Below are 14,558 nucleotides of genomic sequence, written 5' to 3'. Positions count from 1 at the left end.
AGTAACCTATTTACTTGTTGGTCAGTTTCAACTATTTACATACATTGTCATTCTTCTTGCATTATTTACATTGGTGGCTACAATTTCCCACTTTCTGATCCCCATTAGTTATTTGGTTCCAGCTGTTTCCCCTGCATCCCAACCCCGCTCCCTCCCAAACTGGGTAATTTATTTGTTCTTGTACCCTGCTCCTGTTATGTTGGTGTGATACTGCTTCCCATGCTTTTTCTGTTGGGCATGGTTGCATTCCGTGCCTCCCTCTCCCCCCCCCCCCCCCCCCCCCACTCCTTTCTGTATTGTGGCTACCCTCTCCTGCTCTCCTGTTCTTTGACTTCTTACTTGTTGGCTGCAAACGCTTGAAACAACCGAGTGAATTGCTCCCACGTTTGTGGAAGCCCTCCTCCGACTCTCGGATGGTAAATTTAATTTTCTCCATTTTGGAGAAACTCTGATAGGTCGGACAGCCAGTCTGCAGCTTTGGGTGGCACTGCTGACTGCCAGCTGAGCAGGATTCTCCAGCGGGCGATTAGGGAGACATAGGCCCTCCTCCCAATGAAGAGATCTGGCTCTTCTAATACCCCGAAGACAGCCACTCTTGGGCAGGGCTCCACCCTCACCCCCACTACCTTGGACATCGCCGCGAAGAAGGCTGTCTAAAATCCAGCAAGTCTGAGGCAAGATCAGAACGTGTGGGCGTAGTTGGCCTTTTTGGCACCGTTTGCATTTGTCCCTCACCTCCGGGAAGAATCTGCTCATTCGAGTTCTAGTTAAGTGGGCTCTGTGTACTACCTTTAGCTTCATTAGGTTTCGCCTTGCACATGTGGAGGTGGAGTTGACCCTGTGCATTGTCTCACTCCAGAGTCCCCATCCAATTTCAAACCCCAAGTCCTCCTTCCATTTCTCCCTCATCTCGTCCAGCAGGGTGTTTGCCCCCTTATCACTCACCCATACATGTCGCCACAGTTCCCTTTCCCTAGGATGTCCACATCCAGCAGGTCCTCTACCAGTGATTGTCATGGTGGTCATGGATATGTCTTCGTTTCCCCATGTAGGAACTTTTTCATCTGTAGTAGCTTAGTTCATTCCCCCCACCGTCAGCATAATTTTTATGTTAATTCCTCGAGCATTGTCAGTCTGTTGTTGGTGAAAAGTCCATAACTGTCAGTCACCCCCATCCTGTCTCCACCCTTTGAAGATGGTGTCCCTAGTCGCAGGCGTGAATCTGTGGGGGTTGTCGCATACGGGGGCCTTGTCAGACATTTCAGTTAGTCCGAAATGCTGTTGCAGTTGGTTCCACAACCGGAATGTTGCTATCACCACTGGGCTCTTTGAATATTTATTGGGTGGGAGTGGGAGTGCCACCATGGCAAGGGCCAGGAGGGAGGTTCCTGTGCAGGAGCCCCCCTCCATAATCACCCACTCGGCTTCTTTATCCACCCCTTTAACCCCTCCATGGTTGCTGCCCAGTGATAATATTGCAGGTTTGGGAGGGCTAGGCTTCCCCATGGATCTCATTCTTTGGGATCTTTGTGTTCCTTCTTCCCCACACAATCTCCATAATCAGTTTGCCTAGTGAATCGAGAAAGGCCTTGGGGATGTAGCTCAGGATGGATCTAAACAGGAAGAGGAACCTGGGCAGTACATTGATCGCCTGTACAATAACAGTGGGAGTGTGTTCCTTCTCTGCAGGTCCTTTTTAACTTCCTCTGCCAGGCTGGTCAGATTGCACTTGTGGGTCCTTGACTAGTCGTGAGCGATATTCCCCATCCCTGAGGGCATTTAAGGGTCATCCGTATTGCTGTGGGTCTGGAGTCACATGTAGAAAAGAATGACAGATCTCCTTCCCTAAAGGACGTTAGTGAACCAGATGGGTTTTTACAACAGATTCATGGTCATCATTAGACTTTTAATTCCCGATAATGTTTTTTTTATTGAATTCAAATTCCACCATCTGCTCTGGTGAGCTTTGAACTCATGTCCCCAGAGCATTACCCTGGATTACTAATCCAGTGATGATACTGCTATGCCACTGCTTCCCTGTCTGAGTGGGTAATGAAATCCATTCAATAATAAAATTCAAAAGAGAATTGGATAAATACTTGAAGGGACAATAATTACTACAGAGGATGATATTAATCAAATAGTTCCCATTGCTCCCCGTGGTGGCACTGCCAGTACGACAGTGCAGCTGGCATCTGATTGGCCAGCAGCTCAGTGAAGTGAGAATTCTTCCTGGTGAGGGGACGAGGAAGGTATCACTTCATATTAATTTAATTAAAGCCCTGTTGGTCGAAAAACTAACGCAGGCTGGGCTGACAAGGCAGAAGCGGGCTCGCCCCTGAAATTTATGTTGGGGTTTGGGGGCCCTTCCCCGATGTATAATCTAGCCCATTAATGGTGTCTGTGTGTCCGTCTGTCTGTCTATCTCTATCTCTCTCTCGCTACATGGGGCTGCCTGACTTGCTGAGTGTTTTCGGTGTTTTCTATAATAAAATGTAAATAACATTCATTTTGGCAAGCAGTGCAAAGTAAAACGTTTATCTGATAGCATTATATACTGAACTGTGCATGGCATATATTTGATCAACTTGAAAGATTAAGAATTTAAACAGACATTGATTTAATAATAATAATCGCTTATTGTCACAAGTAATCTTCAAAGAAGTTACTGTGAAAAGCCCCTACTTCTCTGGAGTGGACAGACTTGTGCTCTGATTATTGATATCAAATCCAGGTTGTCTTCCTGCGCAGGTAATGTGAAAGATCCCGTGGGAAGAGGAATGGTGTTATTTTTTTACAGTTTCAGTTCTGGCCAATGTTCCTCCATTAACTGATGCCAGAAAAATAGATTAGTTGTTCATTTGTCCTCTTTTCTGCCTCTGATATTGCTGTTTGCAAATGGGCTGCCCACGTTTTAAAAAATCACCTTGTTTCAAAAGTAATTCATCGGCTGTAGTATGGTTCAGGAAACGGCAAAGATTCCTTCGTAACCATCTTTTTTTCTCGGTTTATTCCAGTCTATATGTGCATACTTGGCTATGCAATGGGAGTGGGAAAATCTGATGTGTTATTCTACCAGGACCCAGAATGTTTTATTGTATTATTTATACGAAGACATCAGCCAAGTAAGGTTCACTGCAAAGTCCCTGTAGGCACTGAGCATCAGCCTTTTGTGTGCTGTTGTGTGAGAAGTGCCTCAGCATAAAAGGCTGCTTCAGCTGAAGTGGCTGACAGCCTGCGACGGCACATGAATGCATGAAGGACTATATCACGATGATAATGACCGCAATGAACTATTTCTACAGAGAAAACCCATCAGTCCTCTTGTCTGAAGGCTGGTCACTTCATTTTGGGAGCATCTGTCACATGATCCCTGCTACCCTATTCTTAAAAGTGAAATCACTGAAGGGGAGAAACTGATCTAAGGCCATGAACAAAGCACATGCTGTTGTGCTGAAACAGGACCCGTACCCATGGAGACGGGCTGTCTGATGAGCTACTGTCTTCTGTTCAGACTTAGAGCATCTTTTGCAGATGAAGGTAACATTAAAATTTGAAAACTAGCTCAAGAAAATATAACTGGGAATGCATGCCAGACCTTATTTTGAGGTACCCATATGTCCGTATCTCTTACTGGCAGTAATTGTTATATACACACTTAACTTGGCATGAAAACATGCCAGTAATTACACATAGTAATTCTGTTCAAATATGTTCTCCCCTGCCAATTTCTTCATTTTAGTTGCCTCAGTGGCCTCAAGGAACTCTCACTTGACAGCTGCAATGGCTCTCTCATTTGTAGTGCTGTTCCACAAAGGAAAGTGGTCACTTTACTTCAACCTCTTGACTCATTGATTAATCCCTAGTTTAAAGTGAGAAATAGAGGACAGATATCCAAATGTTTAATTTCAAGTATTTTGAATGATCAGAATTATAATATCACAGATACAAAATACCTCCAAGCCTTGTGCTCAGATGTGCAGCTTGTGATCTGCTAATTTATGCCGGTATAGCATTTTGTTCCCTCGGTCCAACCATCATTTTTTTTCCTCAAGCTTTCCAAGAGTTCATTGTGTTCACCCTCCCCACCTCCATCTTTTCAGCTACTTTGTCTTGTCAGCAGTGGAGAAGAAGGTAACAAATTACCTGCGGTACACAAGTGGGTTCAGTGTACACACTGCATGTTTGCATGTGGATATGCAAGATATTTCACTCTTGTCTATGGAACTGCCCGGTAATATAAAATATGGCAGTTCCATTCAAGTTACCTGCAGAGATCTAATTGCTGAGTCTGGAATATGATAAGTCTTAAAAGACATTCACAGGACGTGGTCATGGCCGACAAGGCCAGCATTTATTTCCCGTAATTGCCATCGAGAAGGTGGTGTGCTGGCATTGAAGACTGTGTGGAGAAGGCACTGCCACATTGCTGTTCTGGAAGAGAGATCCAGGATTTCGACCCAGCGACGATGAAGGAACAGCGATTATACTTTGAAGTTAGGATGGTGTGTGACTTGGAGGGGAAGTGGTAGTTTTCCACGTGCTTGCTGCCCATGTCCTTCTAAGACGTGCTTGTTAGTTAAATTGGACATTCTGAATTCTCTCTCCGTGAACCTGAACAGGCACTGTAGTGTGGCGACCAGAGGATTTTCACTGTAACTTCATTGCAGTGTTAATGCAAGCCTACTTGTGACACTAAAAAGATGTTCTATTGTCTAGGTGGTAGGGGTTGCAAATTTGGCAGTTAAGGAAACCTTACGAGTTACTGCAGTGCATCTTATGACTAGTACACACTGCAGCCACGTTGCACTGATGGTGGAGGGAATGAATGGTTAAGATGTTGGATGGAATGCTGATCAAACAGGCTTCCTTGTCCTGGACGATATTGAACTGCTTGAGTTTTGCACTGGGAGCTGCACTCGTCCATGCAAGTGGAGAATTCCATCACAGTCTTGACTTGTACGTTGTGGATGGTGCACTGGCTTTAGGGATTCAGGAGATGAGTTACTCACCACATAATTCCCAACCTCTGATCTGCCCTTGTAACCACAGTATTTATGTGGCTAGTCCAGTTCAGTTTCTGGTCAATGTTAGCTCCCAGGATGCTGATTGTCAGGGGTTCAGCGATGGTAATGGCATCAAATATCATAGGGAAATGGTTAAATATTGTTTTTTTAATTTATCGTTTCATGGGCGTGGGCATTGCTGGCTCGACCAGCATTTATTGCCTTTCCACAATTGTCCTTGAGAATGTCATGGTGACCTTGGTAAAGGTTGCGGGTTTGGAAGGTGAGATGTGATCATCCACTCTGCACTTTGGACTGAGGATGGTTGTAAAAACATTAGCCTTGATTTTTGCACAGATGTGCTGGGGTTGGGGGTGACACCCCATCATTGAGAATGAGAAGAGCCCCCTCCAGCTGTTAGTTAAATTGTCCACCGCCAACCACAATTGGTTGTGGCAGGTCTTCTGGAGTTTGATTTAATTAATTGATTGTTGGATCACTTAGCTCTATAACATGTTGCTTCTGCTGAGGTTGGCACATCATGTTTAGTTATGCCTGATGTTGCTCCTGCCACGCTGATCTGCACCCTTTGCTGAACCAGGGTTGGTCTCCTTGTTTAATGGTAATGGTAGAGTGAGAGATATTCGGGGCTTGGGAGTTCAGAATGTGATGGAATACAATTCTGCTGCTACTATAGGTAGCCCACAGCACCTCGTGGAGCCTACCCCATTTAGCTCAGTGATAGTGCCACGTGGCATGATGTAGGATGTTCTCGGTGTGAATATGGGACTTGGTCCTGTCAGCTCTGTACGGTGGCCACTGCTACAATACTGCATTGGACAGATGCATCTGCGACAGGCAGATTGGTGACAACAAGGAGAGTAGGACAGGGGCAGATCAGAAGTATCACACCCACCATGTGGCTTAGAGCAGACTGGTTAGTTAGACTGAGTTACTGTAGCAAGATTAGCAGGAGAGTCGAACTCATAGAGAACTGTGCTAATGGTTGAATAAATCACATTGAACTTACTTCAAAGTCTGGAGTATCTTTTGGTCAAAGCTGCATCGAGTTGCAGCCTGTGTTACCCCAGAGTACACAACACCTATTAATTGAATCTGCTGTCCCTTGGGTAAATGTTGTCATGTTTCAACCGTAGCATCTCATGGAGCGCAGTGTGCAAACTACACAAGTGAAATTAGATATTCACAATCTTAATACATTTAGCTTTATATGAAAATAACAGTGCCAGCAATATTTTTGATGCGCATTGAATCCTTTTTGAATGTAACAAAATGTCAGATTCTGATATTATGTTGGGTAATTTCAGTAACTAAGGATTTGATTATCAGTCTTGTGAATAATTTGTATATATTGAACAAACGGTCAGAATAACTACAAGGGACTTCATATGCCATAATAGAATTTGCTGCACATCGACAGATAATTAAGCTGATAAAAGAAGATTATAATCTTTATTTCAAAAGTTTGCTGTTGGTGATTTAGATTATGGATTTACATTCGCTAATATTTCAAGGATTATTTTCCTTTCTAGTTTATTTGTCCTTTGTAAATCTCTTAATGTTTGCTGTGCAATGATTTATTTAAAACGTTTTGGCTGCTTTCCATTTTACTACTATGTTAGCATCTGGCTTATTTTCTTCCTCCCTGCACATCTCCTTTCTAGACTAAAATTCTGTTCTTGCCCACCTATTTGATCTTTTCTCTCCTAAAATTACCTGGCATTCACTCTAGTGTCATTTTATTTTTATTTATAAGGCGCTGTTACTTTTATTCTACTATTTGAATGTTGCATACGAAATCTGTACTAAAATAATCTTGATTGGATTTTTTTCATGAACTGTACCCACAGATAAAAAAGGAAAACATAAAAATGTAGAGGGTAATAATAAAGGGGTTGAAAAGTAATATTTTTACTACCTCATTTATTTAGCCTATTTCAGATGAAACTGCAGAATGAATGCCTCCAATAAATGTTATAATGGACTGTAGCTTATTTTGTTACACCAGGGTATGAATTAACTGTTGATTTAATTCAGAATTAAATGTGCTGTATAATCAATTTTTTACACTCCCTCTTTCGCCCTCCGCCCTCGGCGCCAATCGTGGGAACAACTGTAAAAGATCTATGCAAGGATGATTGACAAGCTGAAGGATTCGATCAGATGAGTTTCTCTTATCTGTAGGTCAGGAAGGCTAGTTAACAGGAGCTGCCGAGAAATGCCAGCAGCATTGAAAATGGGAAGTGTCATGACTTTGAGACAGGTGGTGCTCCCTGGAGTGGGAGTCCCTTGGCTCATTTGCAAGTTACAGGATGCACGTTTAACTAAAGAGAAAAGGAGAGGAAGATAATACCCAAAGGGGAAAATTACTGTGATGTGCAATTGATTTCATGTATCATTTGTTTGTTGGTAGGGAACCAAACACTGCCCTTTCCAAATATGGAGTGAGGAGAGGCGGGGGGGGGGGGGGGGGTTGTCTGAAAGCGGGACTGATTAACATAGGGTGGGAATTAGCGGGTCCGTTCACTGTGGACATTAATCCCATTGGGGCTGCTCAATTTTGCGAGGGGGCCATGAAGGGATTTGCACCGGTGACATCTCAGTTTGAGATCCCCCCTCACCCCACCCCCGGTGACATGATCAGAAACAATATGAACCTGATTTCCATAATTTTTAATATACTTACTGGGCTTGACGGCGTAATGTCCAGCCGCACCTTATCTTCCATCCAGTTGGCGTGACGTCACACCAATCGCTATTGGTTTTCAAAAATAATGATGACCATGCTGGGGGCCCCTGGGCGGTGATGGACATGGCTGGGCAGTGCCCTGGCACTGATGGGGAGGAATGGCAGGTATTGGTGGTGGGGAAGACTATGGAGGGGGCAGTGGGTGGTGGCAGTGATGTGGGGGGGGGAAGTGCCAGTGAGTGGGGGGGGGGGGGGGGGGGGAGCTATCGCAATGCGTTTTTGGCGGTGGGGGGGGGGGGGGGGGGTCACCCCGATGCTTGTGGTGGCGGGGTTCATTTATTTGCGTGGTGGAGGAGTTGGTTGCCCTTCTGCATGTGGGCATTGAGGGATGTTCCCCAGGGGAGTATTGGGGGGTGGGGGATCTTTGATGTAACTTTGAGATCGGGCGTCATATCTCAGAATCACGGGTTGCTGGCTTGTTTAATCACCGCCTCCCCAGCTGGCTGTGATCTTTGCCGGAACTTTTAAACAGCTGTTAAATCAGATGAGAAAAGCCATCTGGGAAGTCAGAGAATTTCTCACAGCTTTTCTCATCTGACCCATGCAAATTTTAGGAATATTCTATAAATAATCTTGAAAATGAGATTTTGCTCAAGAACATGAATTTTACTGGTCATAAACAAGAACAGACAACTCTACACTATGGGGAGGCAGTGGTGTAGTGGTATTGTCACTAGTCATGTAATCCAGAGACCCAGGATAATGCTCTGGGAAAATGGGTTCAAATCCAACCAGGACAGATAGAACATAGATGGTGGAATTTAAATTCAATAACAATTAAAAGTCTAATGAAACCATACCGTAAAAATCTGTCATCTGTCTGACCAGTATGTGACTCCAGACCCACAGCAATGTAGTTGACTCTTAAATGCCCCTAGGGATGGGCAATAAATGCTGACCCAGCCAGCAATGCCCAAATCCCATGAACGAATAAAAAACAAAATACAGAATATCTGTTATAGAAGATTCCTGATGTACATTCAGAACTGTTGATGGCCTTGTGCAAAACAGCTGGAATAGATGTTGTCAATAACTGATGTATAGTATCATTAATTTTGACACTTTTTCCTGTGTTAAATTAAGTGGAAAAGAAGAACTATGAAACTGCAACAACAAATCACAATAATACGGGCAATTTTACAATCTGCCATAAGTATCTTTTTCAGAAGAAAAATTTTGATTGAGAGATTGTTTATAGATACAACAAGAATCGGACATGATCAGGCAGGAGTGGCACGAGACCTGGCAATGCAGTGCAGGGAGGGAAGGAAGCTACTGCATGTTAGTAACTATTTTTCAGCAAGCTTGCCTTTTGTTGGTAGCTGCATGTGCACTGTTTTCTTGTGTTCAGGGGCAGAGCAGTTTTACAAAGGGAGTCTTAAATAGTTTATTTTAATTCCATTAAATCCATAGAATCCCTATAAGACAGAAGCAGGCCATTTGGCACCACTGACTCTCCAAAAACAGCAACACACCTTGCCCACTCTCCCACCCTATACCCATAACCCCACCTAACCTACACATCTTTGGACACCAAGGGGCAATTTTAGCATCGCCAATCCACCTAACCTGCACATCTTTGGACTGTGGGAGACACCCTGAGCACCCAGAGAAAACCCACGCGGACACGGGGAGAATGTGCAAATTCCACAGTCACCAGTCACTCATGGTCAGAATTGAACCTGGGTCCATGGCGCTGTGAGGCAACAATGCTCATTCCTTATGTGTTATTCCTAATATCTGTTTCAGGTATGGTTCCCCAATGCTTCTTTTCCTGTGGTGCATGGAATGTGCGTGCGAATGTCTCTCCTCAACTGTATTGGACATTTTCCTCTTGCTGTTTGATATATGCGAAAACCTTTGGACTTCAATACGATTTGTGAATCTAAGCAGTTATCTATTCTCTACAGGTGGTGACTAATCTAGTATATTTTCAGCATTCTCTGATTTTGTTTGAAACCAGCATTACCTACCAAACTGGATGAAAGAGTGTACATCTTGGTCAAGTGAGTCAGAAACAAATCATCGTTTCAGGGTTTAGCTACCCGCTGGGCCGATTTGCCGAGAGCTTCAGCAATATTATAAACAAGCACTTGAAGTAACTTCCATGTCATATGAATATTGAATTTTATAAGATGTTAATGTTTTGAATTAAAGGAGACTTTTAAGTTAACATTGAATAGTTTGGAGAAGGGCATGTGACCTTCTACAAAATCTGCCTGGAGGCAAACCCAACTGTCCTGCTTGTTGTGGAGACAGAAACTCAAACTGGAACTCATTGAAAGTAATGTACAGGTTTTAACACTGGGTCACAAAAGAGGAGGCAGCTGCTGTTGCTGCGTATAGACTCGTACGTCTCAGGATCAGCCAACAGACCACATTTGGGGAAGAAGACCCACAGCAGGTGCAGCTATGCCAGGCAGAAACAAACAATTGTTTTTGACTCGATCATCAAGCAGAGTGCTGGTGAGGACAGATCCGCTGTTTGAAGGAACAATGTGGAGAGTTAAAGATCAAGGAGTCGCCAGAAGGTTCCTTGCTACTGGAGGTTTGTTTGAGTATGCGCAGAAGATTGAATTAAGGAGCCTTTGTATAAAAGGACAGGGAGAAGAGATCCCGTTCAAGGCAGAAGGAGATTGGGACTTCAAACACAGGACTATGTTTCTGCTGAGAATGTAGTATAATGTATAAATGTGGTTTGGCGTTTTCGGTTGTGTTTAGAAGTTAATGGGGAATACTGTCTCTGTAGTTTAGTGAGTCAGTTGCCTAAAATTACAGAGTCTTTGACAAAGAGTTATTGGACTCGAAACGTTAGCTCTTTTCTCTCCCTACAGATGCTGCCAGACCTGCTAGAATATCCAGCAGTTTCTTTTTTGGGGGGCCTAAAATGTAATGCTTGGTTGAATGATTTTAGGTTGTTTTTCACAGTAAAAGTTTTAAAACATGATATCTACTTCATTTTGTAGCATGTAATTTGTTTGGCTTTAGTGTGGTTCACTTGCACACAGCTCTAAGGAGGGAGGAAGAATGTTTAATTACTTGTTTCAAAGTGGCCATCCTCATTTTTTCACGAATTCAACCTCCACATGCAAAACTTCCATCTTTTTATCTTCTTTATGGGATGTGGGTGTTGCAGTGGTTTCCTATCCCTAATTCTCCAGGCAGTTAAGTTCCACATTGCTGTGGATCTAGAGTCACATGTAGGCCAGACCAGGTTAGGATGGCAGATTTATTTCCCTAAGAGGCATTAATGAACCAGACAACCAACAATAGTTTCATGTTTTCACTGACACTAACTTTCAATTCTGGATTTTTAAAAATTAATTGCATTTAAATTCCACCGGCGCAATGGTGGGATTTGAACACATATCCCCAGACCATTCATGTGGATCTCTGGATTATTAGTCCAATGACATTGTCAAGACTCCACCTATTTACTGTTTAACCTGGGATGCTTTGGCACTTATTAATTTTTGTATAGTTCAGACTTCCTTGTTTCAATGCAGTCTCCGTGCTGCCACCTTCTTCAGAAGAATTAGGTCGGAATTCTCCGCTCCAGCGCGGCATCGGGAAGGCCGTCGTAAACTCAGCCGAGTTTCACGACGGCCTCGGAGGCCGCTCCTCACACCCTATTCACCCCCCCCCCCCTTCCAGGGGGCTAGGAGCGGCCCTCCATAAATCTCGTCTGCCGGGCCTTGACGCTTGCGTCAAAGCGGCGCGCCGAGAATGACGCGACAGCGGCGCCTAAGTGACTTCAGCCGCGCATGCGCAGGTTGGCCGGCTGCAACCCGCGCATACCGGTTGCCGTCTTCCCCTCCGCCGCCCCGCAAGATCTTGCAGGGCGGCGGAGGGAAGGAGTGCGTCTCTTGGAGACGCTGGCCCGATGATCGGTGGGCACCGATCGCGGGCCAGTCCCCTCCCAAGAATGGCCATGGTGCTCACTTCCCTCTCCGTCCCCCACAAGCCACAAACGAAAATTTGGCTCCATGTTCACGACGGCAGCGACCAGGTGTGGTTGCCGCCAGCATGAACAGGTCGGGAACGTCAGGCCGCTCGGCCCATCCGGGCCGAAGAATCTTAACAGCGAGCGGCGATTCCTCGAGTGGGGTGTGGGAGAATCGCCGGGGGTGCCAGGGCGGCGTGTCGTGAGTCGCCCGGCCCTCCCGCGATTCTCCCACCCGGCATGGGGAGCGAAGAATTCCGCCCTAAGTTCTGATGTAAGAATAAAGTTTTTTATATATATATATATATATGCAGCAAGTGCTTAGAATTACACTATAAGCTTGTAGTGATTCTGTGAGGACACAGTGGGTGGCACAGTGGTTAGCACTTCTCCCACATGGTGCCACCTGTGTTCAATTCCGGCCTTGAGTGATCACGTGGAATTTGCACATACTCCATGTGTCCGCGTGATTTCCTCTGGGTGCGCCAGTTTCCTTCTGTAGTCCAAGATGTGCAGGTTAACAGGGGTTATGGGGCTTGGGCTGGGGAGTGGGCCCAGTTAGGCCGCTCGTTTGAAGGGTCAGTGCAGACTCGATGAGCTAAATGGCTACCTCCTGCACTGCAGGGATTCTATGTTAAAGGGATGGTGATTCGTGTTTTCCACATTTCGGTTAAGGTCTATTGATTTGCATCGGAATGTGCAACTACTGTAATTCAAAGAATATGAGAAAATTACACTAAATGTAGATGATCTAAAGGTTTTAGCAAGTCTATTTGGTCATTTCATTTAGACATTTCCAAACATAAAATAAATGACATACACCAGCATGCTATCATATATAATTGCATTTTTATTTTTATGTGCTTTGACTACTTTCTGTAAAGAAGGATCCAATATGTCGCCTTCCATTTTATATGTGGGCCTTTTACAAAATCAACACACATGATTTTTTTGCTTTTCTTCATTATTACATTCAGTTTCACATTGATAATAGCATATTGCATATTCTTGCTTCAGCTCAACTAGCTGTAGCAGTTACAGCTGCAAAGTGATGCCACAAAGAGAAAAATCATAAAAAGATTAGAGATGCATACAAACTCTGGACAATTAAAATTAATACAACAAATGTATATATTTTTATGTTGAGTCTTGAATGTAATAAAATCATGCACGATGCTTCACAGGAGGTATGGGAGTGAGATGCAGAGGTGTTGGGGGAGAGATTTTCAGAGCTTAGGGCCGAGGCAACTCAGGGCCAGGCTACCAGTGGCAGAGTAACTGAACTGCCAGATGTATAGACGTCGGATCCCAGCTGCAATTCTGAGAAAAAATACCCCAATTCTTTGGTCCTTGACTGCCCAATAACTACAGTCAGCAAGTTTGTAAATTTAAACACTTTAAGTTACTTGTCACCTTGATTCTCCACCTTAATGCTGACATTTTTTGATTCACTTATGGGATGTTGGGTCGCTGGCTGGGCCAGCATTTGTTGCCTATCCCTGATTGCCCTTGAACTGAGTGGCTTGTTATGCCATTGCAGAGGGCACATTAAGAATCAACCACGTTGCTGTGGGCCTGGAGTTCCATGAAGGCCAGACCAGGTAAGGATGACAGATTTCCTCCCCTAAAGGACATTAGTGAACCAGACAAGTTTTTATGACAATCAACAATAGTTTTTTTTAGATTTTTAGACTTTTAATTCCAGATTTTTATTTAATTTAAATTGGTGCTGGGGTTTGAATTCGGATCTCCAGAGCATAACCCTTGGTCTCTGGGTTACTAGTTCAGTGACAATACAACTATGGCATTGCCTCTCCCTATCCTTTTTCTGTGGGCAGAGTACAGTGAAGCTCAATGCAAGTTCGAGAAATAGCACCTCTTCTTTTGATCAGGCACTTTACAACCTTTTGAGTTCAACATGGAATTCAACCATTTCAGACCAGAATCTACGCCCCTCATTTTGGCTCCCTTTATAATAATAATCTTTATTGTCACAGGTAGGCTTATATTAACACTGCAATGAAGTTACTGTGAAAAGCTCCTAGCCGCCACATTCCGGCACCTGTTCGGGTGCACTGAGGGAGAATGCAGAATGTCCAAATTACCTAATAGCACATCTTTCGGGACTTGAGGGAGGAAACCGGAGCACCCGGAGGAAACCCACGCAGACCACTGGGAGAACGTACAGACTCCACACAGACAGTGACCCAAGCCGGGAATCGAACCTAGGACCCTGGCGCTGTGAAGCAACAATGCTAACACCTGTGCTAACACGCCAATGTTTTTCTCATTGTGTCTTCAGATTGACAACTCCATTATCCTGCCATTCTCACCTCCCCTGGACCGATCTTTTGTTTCTTTACTTCGACTGATTACTACTTTCTTTGGCTCTGTCCCGGAAACTTTTTTGTCACTTAATGTCTCCTGTCTTCTGTTCTTATCATTTCTAACTTAATTTTCAAAGTCCTGATGAAAGGTCACGATTTGAAACATTAATTTTGTTTCTCTCTCCAGAGTTGCTGCCAGACCTGATGGGTTTTTTCCAGCATTTTCTATTTTCACTTACTGTTTGTAGTAAGAGGTAATTTCTGCTCATCCAGTGTTGGATGACGGGTAAGCAGTCTGATAATTTATTAGCGGTGAAAGAGTCAAGAGAGGTGGGGTTGAGATAGGGCTGCGTTCATCAGCGTACATGTGAAAACTAATGCTGTACTTTCAGATAATTTTGTCAAGTAGAAGCATGTCAATGAGAAATGGCAGGGGGTCAAAGATAGATCCGTGGGGATCACCAGGAGATGGTATAGGAGCAGGAACAGAAGCCTTTGCTAATGATGCAGTG

At 44.2% G+C, this 14,558-nt stretch overlaps 1 protein-coding gene across 4 annotated transcripts in view; it reads left to right on the top strand.

Annotated features, from left to right (window-relative positions):
* Window positions 1-14,558, top strand: part of cdk14 (cyclin-dependent kinase 14) — a 776,296-nt gene that overhangs the window by 645,410 nt on the left and 116,328 nt on the right. Inside the window, exon 15 of one of the 4 annotated variants that reach the window (XM_038797928.1) lies at window positions 9,526-10,739. The exons of the other annotated variants lie outside the window; for them this stretch is intronic. The gene's annotated coding sequence lies outside the window, so the exon portion shown is untranslated. Of the gene's footprint in view, window positions 1-9,525; window positions 10,740-14,558 lie in introns of those variants that run through there. 4 annotated transcript variants of the gene reach the window in all.

Source organism: Scyliorhinus canicula, chromosome 5 (genome assembly GCF_902713615.1).
Source record: "Scyliorhinus canicula chromosome 5, sScyCan1.1, whole genome shotgun sequence".
In the NCBI taxonomy this organism is placed as follows: Eukaryota; Metazoa; Chordata; class Chondrichthyes; order Carcharhiniformes; family Scyliorhinidae; genus Scyliorhinus; species Scyliorhinus canicula.
The sequence above is the reverse complement of the archived record's forward strand: the minus strand, read 5'-3'. Positions and strand labels throughout refer to the sequence as shown.